The sequence below is a fragment of the Protobothrops mucrosquamatus genome, unplaced genomic scaffold, assembly GCF_001527695.2.
Source record: "Protobothrops mucrosquamatus isolate PMUCROS unplaced genomic scaffold, P.Mucros_1.0 scaffold1881, whole genome shotgun sequence".
NCBI lineage: Eukaryota > Metazoa > Chordata > Lepidosauria > Squamata > Viperidae > Protobothrops > Protobothrops mucrosquamatus.
Window position 1 is genome coordinate 230277 of NW_015388008.1, and position 9769 is coordinate 240045.

At 36.9% G+C, this 9769-nt stretch overlaps 1 pseudogene; it reads right to left on the reverse strand.

The window, feature by feature from the left end:
- Positions 1–6213, reverse strand: part of LOC107294262 — a 76471-nt pseudogene extending 70258 nt beyond the window's left edge.
- Positions 6214–9769: the final 3556 nt, after the last annotated feature.

Below are 9769 nucleotides of genomic sequence, written 5' to 3' on the forward strand. Positions count from 1 at the left end.
TCTCATCTGTTTTTAACAAAATTTTGTTAAATGGGGTCTGTTCTTTATAAAAACCTGTCGATTTTATATCTTTTTCGTATCTTGTTTGAATTTGCAAATAGGACCACCATGTCAAGTCAATACCTTGTAGTTGTAAAGTTTGCCTGTCCTTAAGTTTTCCCTCTTTGTCTAAAATGTCTTTATAACTAACCAGTTTGTCATAATTAATCAGATTTGGATAAGCAAATGCTTCCATTGTTGAAAGCCACTCAGGTATTTTCACATATATTTTATGTTTAATTTTCTCCTGACAGTAGTATGTTTCTTATCGCATGATTTTGAAAGTACTTATGTGCTTTAGATTTCTCGTACCATATAAAAGCATGCCAACCTAACTAGAGGTCGTGTCCCTCTAAATAAAGCAACCTTTTATTTCTCAATACAATCCATTCTTTAGGCCAAAGCAAAACAGCCGCTTGATAGTAAAGTCTCCAATCTGGAAGTCCAAAACCCCCTCTATCCTTAGATTCTTGTAACAATTTACATTTAATTCTCGCTTTCTTTTTTTGCCATATAAATCTTAAAATCATTGCATTTAAATCATCAAAAAAATTCTTAGTAAGTTTAATAGGCACTGTTTGAAATAGGAAAATTAGCTTTGGTAAAATGTTCATCTTAACCGTAGCTATTCTTCCTAGAAGTGATAATTGAAGATTTTCCCATCTTTCCAAATCTATTTTTATTTGTTTCATTAATCTCTCATAATTATCTTCTTTTAGTGTAGTATATTTCGCCGTTAAATAAATACCCAAATATTTGACTTTTTTAACTATTTGAAGATTTGTCATTTTAGCAAGTTGAATTTTCTGTTTGTCTGTTAATTTTTTTGTTATTACTTTAGTCTTTTCCCTGTTTATTTTCAGACCAGCCACTTCTCCAAATTTCTCAATTTTCTGCAAAAGTTTATCAGCTGTTTGCAATGGCTCCTCTAGAATAAAGACCAAGTCATCCGCAAAGGCCTGTAGTTTATATTTCTGGTCTTTAATCTCCAGCCCTTTAATTTATGTATCTTGTCTGATATTTCTTGCCAAAATCTCTAATGTAAGAATAAACAACAGAGGAGATAACGGGCATCCCTGTCTAGTGCCTTTTTTAAGCTCGAATCCATCTGTGTAATCTCCATTTAAAAGTATTCTTGCTGTTTGTTTCTTATAAACTGCTTGAATTGCTTTGTTAAAATTTTCACCAAAGTCCATTTCTTGAAGTTGTTGAAACATGAATTGCCAATTTAAGTTATCAAAGGCTTTTTGTGCATCAAGGAATATAAGTGCCATCTGGTTCCCTGGATGGATTTCATAGTACTCCAAAACGTTTAAGATAATCCTCAAGTTGTTCTTTATCTGTCTTTTTGGTAGGAAACCATTTTGGTCTGGGTGTATGAATTCATTCAAAACATTTTTCATTCTTTCTGCCATTATTGCAGCAAAGATTTTGTAATCCACATTTAGTAGCGATATTGGTCTGTAATTTTTAATTAGTGTATGATCAGTATCTTCTTTAGGTATCAAAGTAATATTAGCTTCGGTCCATGAATCCGGTATTTTTGTCTGTGTAAAAATTTCATTACATAAGTCTTTCAAAGTTGGAGTTATAGTATCTTGTAACACTACATAGAATTCAGCAGGAAGACCATCAGGTCCTGGTGTTTTATCTTTCTTTTGCTTTTTTATTGCCTCTGTAATCTCCATCATTGAAACATTCTCATTTAGCCTCTGGCGCATATTCTCAGGAACCTTTGGGAGATTTGCTGCTTTTAAATAAGCCTGAATTACATCTTTAGAAACTGTCCCCGCCTTATAAAGTGTCTCATAATACTCCTTCGTAATTTTTTTCATTAAATCATTATGACATTGTAGGTCACCATCCGTATCCCGTAGTTTACTTATTAGTCTTTTTTCTCTTTCTTTTTTTAATCTATATGCCAACCATCTCCCAGGTTTATTGGCATTTTCAAAGAAATTCTGTTTGGACCTTTTAATCTGTTGTGCCATTGTATTTGTCTCAAGTAAGTTTAACTTATGTTTTAATAGTTCCATTTGTATTTTCAACTTTTTCTTTTGAGGGTCTGATTGTAATTCAGCTTCCAACATACTAAGTTGTTCTTTCAATCAATGTTGAGCAAGTTTCTTTTCCTTATTCTTTTTAGCAAGATAAGTTATGGCCAAACCTCTAAAATATGCTTTTGCCATGTCCCATACAATTTGGATAGAGGTTTCTTCTTTTTTATTAACTTTAAAAAAGAATTCCATTTCTTTTATTGCAAATTGTAAAAACTCCTTTTCTTTCAATATTGATTTATTCAAGGACCATCTCGGTCTTTTCTTAAGTCCTTTCCAAGTCATTTTCATTGAATTATGGTCTGCCCAAATATTAGATTCTATTTCAGTTTCTTGTATCATGGCCTTTAAATCCAAAGAAGTCCATATCATGTCAATTCTTGACCATGATTTATATCTATTAGAATAAAAGGTATATTGTGCTTTTTCCGGGTACATCTCTCTCCAACTGTCCTGTATACAAAGTTCATCTTTCATTCTTAGAAAGGATTTAGGCACAATATTACTTCCTTTTTTCCCCTGTTTATAACTTTTATAGTCCCATACTGGATCAACAATTGCGTTAAAGTCTCCAAGTATACACAAGCTATGGTAATTTAAGTCCACCAGTTTATCATATAATTGCTGAAAAAATTGATCTTGCTTCTCATTGGGAGTGTATATCACAACCATCAATATTTGTTTTTGATTCCATGTAATCTCGACCATCAGTATTCTTCCCTCTTCATCAGCATAGATTTGTTTTGGATTCATCTTTTCTTTTATATATAGAGCTATCCCTCTTTTCTTTTGTGATATCAAGGAAAAATAAAGTTTACCAAGCTTTGATTGTTCAAGTATTCTAGAATGTTGTAACTTAATGTGTGTCTCCTGGAGACAAATTATATCCATATTTAGCTTTTGTAGTCTATGAAATATTTTACTCCTTTTTGATGGGGAGTTAAGACCATTTATATTTATTGAAAGAATTCCAATTTCCTCCATAGTTTCAGTTATGTCTGGATCTCAGTTTTCTAGGAGAGCTTATCTGCCTCTGATCTTTAGGCCTCACATCTTCCTCTGGGTGAGTCTTTTTAGGCGCTTCTTCCTCTGTTTGTTTCGATGTTCCTGCAGTCGCTTCCTCTGATTTCTTAGGTTCCGCCTCACCTCTCTCCAAGAAGTCTCTATGATTATTAAAAAAGTCCTCTGCTTGTTGTGGGGTGTTCAATCTGTATCTTTTTGTGTCCCAAAAAATTAATAGTCCTTCTGGGATCAACCATCTGAAGTTCACTCCTTTACTGATCAATTTCTTCGTTAAGAATTGGTATTCTCTTCGAGCTTCTCTAATTCTTCTTGGGATCTGTTTGAGAACTACCAAATCTTTATCTTTGTATTTCAGAGGTTGGTCCCTCACTAGTCTCAGGATCTCATCCCGTACTGCTCTTTTGCTGAATCTAACATGAACTTTCCTAGGCACTCTATTTCTTCTTGCATAATTTGAATTCACTCTATAGACTTGGTCAACTTCTCTTTTGATTTGCTCCCTTTCCATTCCGAGCAAATCCGCCAATAACTCAGTCATCAATAGTAATAAATTCTCATCACTCTCTTCTATCACATTTTGGAATCTTAGAAAATATGATGCGCATTCAAACTCCATCATTGCCATCGTTTCTTCCAGCTCTGCATTGGATTGCGCCAATCTCTGATTTTTGTCTTGGAGAGCCTCTAGTTTCTGGTCTACTACTACTGACTTGTCGTCAATATTTTGCATTTGTTGTTGAGTATCTGACATTGCCTGTTGAAAGGATTCCATTTTTTGATCCATCTTAAGCAGATCATTTTTCAAATCTTCAAAATCCTTTTTCATTTCCCTTTTAGAGTCTTCAAGATCCTTTTTCATTTCCATTTTAGAATCCATAATTGCCTGGAGAATGGCTTGGGTGTCCTTTTCCTGCCTGTCTGGCTGTAAAAAAGTTGTAATCGATTTTTGAAGCACTGGACTAACTGAGGTTGATGCAGGAGCAGAGGATCCCTTCCTCGCCCCTTTCGCCAAGTTTGAGACACTCATCTTGATTGCTATATTTATTGTATTTATTTATAATCCAACATCAAGCTCGATGGCCCAATTAATTGTAATCCAAAGGTAGGGCCCGATGGCCAGTTATATTCCACCAAAAAGCTCAAAGGAGAAGTGATAGAAAGAACAAAACAACAACAACAAAAACCAAAAATATATATGTAATCCAATACCTTCAGAAAAAAAATAGAAGTAAAAATAAAAATAACCAACAATAGTAATATCAGAAAGTAGGAAAAAAATATGAAAAGGGATAGCGGATCTTCTGGGCAAAAAAAGCGAATAGAAAAAGAAAAAAGATATAAAATATGTTTATATCCACACAACAAGGCTGACAAAAAAGAGTAACAGATAAAAAGAAGAACAAAAAAGACAAAAAAAAAGAAAAAAAGAATATTTGATTTATAATCCAAATGTAGAGATAAAAAAAGAACTTCTTCTATGGTTCCCTTATTTTAAAGAGAATAAAATTAATCCAAAAAGGGAGTCAAACACCAAGCAAGGTAAAAAAAAAAAAGAGCAAAAAATAGAGAACAGTCTCTTTTAATAATCTTCAAACGAGGTTGGAATGTCTGGGCAGTCAGCCAAGTGTCTGGGCGTTGAGCCAAACACCACAGGTGTATCAACAGAGATAGTGTAGCAAAAAACAAATAGTGTAGCAGGAGAACAGAGGAAAGAAATTACAAAAATAACCACCAGGGGATGCTGTTTCTTCCCTCACCGTTTACTTAGGGAGAAAGTAAAAAAAAAAGAGCGAAAGTTCCGTCAGTCAATACACAAAACTAGCTTTCCAAAAAGTTCTAAGGAAGAGCAATTAAGGTGGCTTTTCCCAATTAGAATAATTAGAATAATAATAGGTCTTTCTTCTCCTCTATAATAAGACAAGCTGGTTCCTTCAATGTAGCTTCAATTCAAAGGCTTTTCACAAGTTTTTAGAATGCTGAAACCGCCGCTTTTTGGGAGGGGGGAGAAGCAAAAAATCCCCTCCTCCTCCCCCCCTTAGGCTTCCAGCTTATCATTAAAGGCAGGCAATTTTCTTAAAGGTCCACTTTGCATCAAAAGCTAATATCATCTCACCCGGATCAGTTGCTTGTTTCCTTAGACAGCTGACTCCTGTCTCCGATTATCTGTTGAAGATGGCGGCAGACGCGAAGCTCTCCGCCTTTCTCTCGCCGGTTCCAGAGGCTATTTTGAGTTCGGGGGCAGGCTACCGCCAGCTCCCTTTCCTCAAAAAGTTCACCTTTTGGTGGCCACCCCTCCAGGGTGGCATTCAGCCCTAATGGGCCTGCCAGTGACAGAAATTCAGACTCTGGGCACAGAGAGTTTATGTCCCAGGGTCTAGGACCAACGACGTCATCCAGAAACTCCCCAAGGCAACTCTTCTGATGAATGTTCTTTTCTGCGACCCAAACAAATGGCGGCGATGTGGCCTTGCTTGCCACACACCTGGCAAGTGGCTGTGCGGAACCGACAGTCAGCCCATATGTGTCGGCCTCCACACCCAATGCACTGAGAAAAGGAAACTGCCTTGTCAGGCTTCCGTTGAGGCCTTCCTTTCGGGGGTTGCTGCAACCGATCGACTTCGTGGTCCAAGTCGGAGTCTTCAACTCTCTTGACATCCTCGTGGTGGACGACCTCCGTGCAAGGAGGGTTCTTGGAGAGCCGCAAGGCCTTAACAGCTTCGCTGGTTGCTTCTTCGACTGTTATCTCTTTCAATGCGTCTTCAAATGAGATAGTCTCTTTAGCAAAGATCTTTTGTTGCAGTTCTTGGCTCCTTAGACCACAAACTAAGCGGTCCCGCAACCTTTCTTCCAGATCTTTGAATGCGCATGGCCGTGCAGCTTGGCGAAGGGTGGCTATGAAGTCGACAGCGGACTCGCCGGGATGCTGGTCTCGCTGTTCAAAAGCGTGCCACCAAGCAATGACCGAAAGCTTGGGCTCAAAATGTTCTTTGAGCATCTTCTTGAGTTCTGCGTACGCGATGGACTCAAGCGGCACTGGTGCAACCAAGTTCTTGGCGATATTGAAAGTGGCTTGACCACAAACACACAAAAGCATCGTGGCCTTCAATCCATCGTCTCAAATTTGATTTACCCTCAGGTAATTTTTAACTCTCGCGATGTAGGAGCTCCAGCACTCTGGATGAGCGACGTCAAATTCGGAGAGTTTTCCGATCTTCGTCACGGTGAGTCTTTCGCAGCCTTTTCAATGCCTCATGCTGTGCAGAAACTAACAAGCATTGCTCCGCCCCTATTTATACATTCAGCTCTGGGTGGTGTCAGCCAATGAGAGCACAGCATTTTCCCTCTCAATTGCATACTAAACAGCCTTGTAGACAGCAAGTCTGGCTAGCAGGCCACGTGGTCTGCTAACCATTCCTGCACAGATCACAGCCACCTGCTTCATAAATTTAACTCAATACATTACACCAAACACTCCATTTCTCATTGCACTGAGGAACTCACAGAATAGCCATGGATGTTTTTCTGATCTGCAACTACTGGCCCAAGATTTTTATTTATCCAAATAAATACAAGAGGTGGGAATAATGTTTTAATAGTTTACTGTATAGGAACAGCAAATTCCTTTGTGTTCCTTTGAATAGCACATCTTTCACTTCAGAAAGTGCATAAGGTGGAGAGGTTTGCATCAAAGTAATTTGAGAGGTTATAGTATGGTCATGCTCTGCTCACCAGATAGTAGTGCAAAATTAATCCAGATTTCCTCTGTAAAAGACATGCTATTGAAGCTCAAAAGATCATTTCTTCTGTAGTTGAAGAAACAGATCTCCAGATCCATACTTCACTGCTTCGTCCTGAAGTGGCTTTCATTTTAAAGAAATTGCAATAATGAGTGAAGATACGTACAAAAATAAATGTACTTGAAATTGATTTCTATAATTATATGTTGTCTTGGGAAATTAGTAAATTGTACATTTTTCATTGTGTTAAAAGATTTTTATTTTTATTATTATATACTTTGAGTGTCATACTCATATCCACAAGAAAGCTATGATTTCAGTTTGCAGAGGCAAAGTATGCCTGATTTAGGACCAGCAGTGCTTCGCAAAATGCTCTTGATTCACAACATGTCTATAGAAGAAATGAATTTAAAACTAACTTAATAACAGCTATTGGTAGGACAATTCTGGCTATTGTTGTGTAAGGTTTTCCACTTAGCCTCACAATTGCCCCAGCATTACTCAGGAATTTAAAAGAGCCAAAGAAACTCCTGAGTCGAGGTTTCAGCAAGCAAACAACTTTTATTTTGATCAAAATAGAGTTGGGTGACCCCATCTCTCTTCGTGGCTGGTAGAGAGATGAAGGCAACAACCAGAAAAGATGTCTTCCACCTTTTANTTTTCATATAAGCAATCACCTATACCTAAAGCATGAAGCCCTTACTTTTCCAATATATATATAAAGCATCTGATCAAGCAATTAACTACAAAATAATGATTACAAAATAACAAAACAATGATTACATGATAACACTATAAGTATCAATATAAAATGGTTACTATATATAAAATAAATGCTAATGTCAAACTTAAACATAAGCACAATAAAATCCCTTCACTCCTCCCTTTTTAATATAAAAGCCGAATAGGGGAATATAGTCAGAAGGGAAAGGTTGCAAAATCATTGCTTTAGCTGGTCTATCGTTATAGAGAGGAGTGGCAATAAAAGTTGGTCCGGATATAGTAGATCTAACAATTCTCTAAATAAGCGGAATATGGCATGATAAACACAACAACCCTCCTAAGGCCAAAACCACAATGAACAATATCCATTTCCAAGTATCAAACATTTTCAAAAACCATCCTCCAACATCCAATGCTCCTGTCCATGTCTGGACATACTGTCAGTGACTTCTTGGACATATTCCTTATGTGTAATGTCAGACTGGGGTCTAATAATACAATTTAGGGCCACAATGACAAAATAGAGGGCCCATTTGGTTGGACGGTCCTTTCCAAGTCAAATTAAAATAAGTGATGTTCTCTCAAGCTTCACATTTAAAAATGAAAAAATTCTGTAGGGCCAGATCAATAATAATAATAATAATAATAATAATAATAATAATAATAATAATAATAATAATAATAATAATAATAATAATAATAATAATAATAATAATAATAATAATAATAATAATAATAATAATAATAATAAGAGTCTTTGATACTGAGGGAATCTCAGTTGTGGTTTCCAGTTCATGAAAATCAACTTGAACCCAAATTTGTATCTGGTTCAATTGATAGCGAGTTCAAATGATGCTGAAAAATCCGTTGGTCTGGTTATCGTGAAGCACACCAGGTTGCAGGAATCCTTCGAATGTGCCAGGCTGGGTAGGATGTGCAAACATATTTGGCGTTTAATGTGTAGGCCTGTCTCCATACTTAGTCCATTTAGCTTGATCATAGGCAATAGCTTTACATGCATCAAAGAAGATTCTGGCACTTGTCCATAAATCTCGTGTTATTCTTCCCCAAAAGGTAATGTCTGTAAGTTCTTCTATATGTCCAGATTTAAAGTTGTGGGTAAAGCTGCACTGTATTGACAGGAGCATAACAAGTGACCCTGTTGCCCCTTTGCAAGTGGAATACGTAGTCTTGTGATAAACACAACTCTCATTTATTCCTTAAAGTATTGGACCTATGGTCCTTCCTTCTACCAAAGAAGGTACGAGGGAAACAACAGTAGCAGAAGAAAAATATTGCAATACATAGTCCAGGTTCTGGGAACACGATTTCCACGGTACACCAATCCATTGAGGTTCTTCTCCTACTTAGATGGAAACAGTTCAACAGGTGAGGCAGGTTGAAATTTCATTTTTCAGGCCGTCCAGCTGCAGAGCTTGTCACTGGAGAGGATATGATGGGACTTTCCATGGACTCACGCCTTGATTCCTTAAATCAGGAGGACCTGGTATGGTTGAGACCACTGAGGACTGGTATTTCTAGGTGACAGTTCTTTTCACCTGAACCCACTCTCCAGGAACAACAATGGCCAGAGACAGGTGGTATGGCAGCCTGGGCCTGTACTGAGATAGAAGACAAAACCTGCGCCAGATTATGTAAATACTGAGTAACTTTCTTCTTTTCTTCATTGACATTCTTGAACCTTCATGTAAGAAAAGCCTCCCATACATCATTTCAAAGGGACAAAGATAGCTTTCCAATTGAGACCTTTATTGAAATAGCCTCACCGCTAAATGTTGTAAAGCATTTTATTTACTTGTATTTATCACTGATTTGTTTAACTAAAGTATAAATACAACCATCCTGTTTTAAAAAAGTATCTATCATCTCTTGCGACCCCCCTTCAGTGGCTGCTTCTGTGTCCTAACTATTGCTTTCTTTCTTTCTTTCTTTCTTTCTTTCTTTCTTTCTTTCTTTCTTTCTTTCTTTCTTTCTTTCTTTCTTTCTTTCTTTCTTTCTTTCTTCTTTTCAACATCCTCCAATCTTGTAACATCCACCTCCCACTTTCTTCTGTTTCTTCATTGTTCTCTCTTTTCATATTTCTATAGTACATTCTTGTTCCTTCAACATTCTAAGGCTTGTGTTAAGGCATACAATTCACATGTTTGGGCAGACCACGTTAATGGCAGT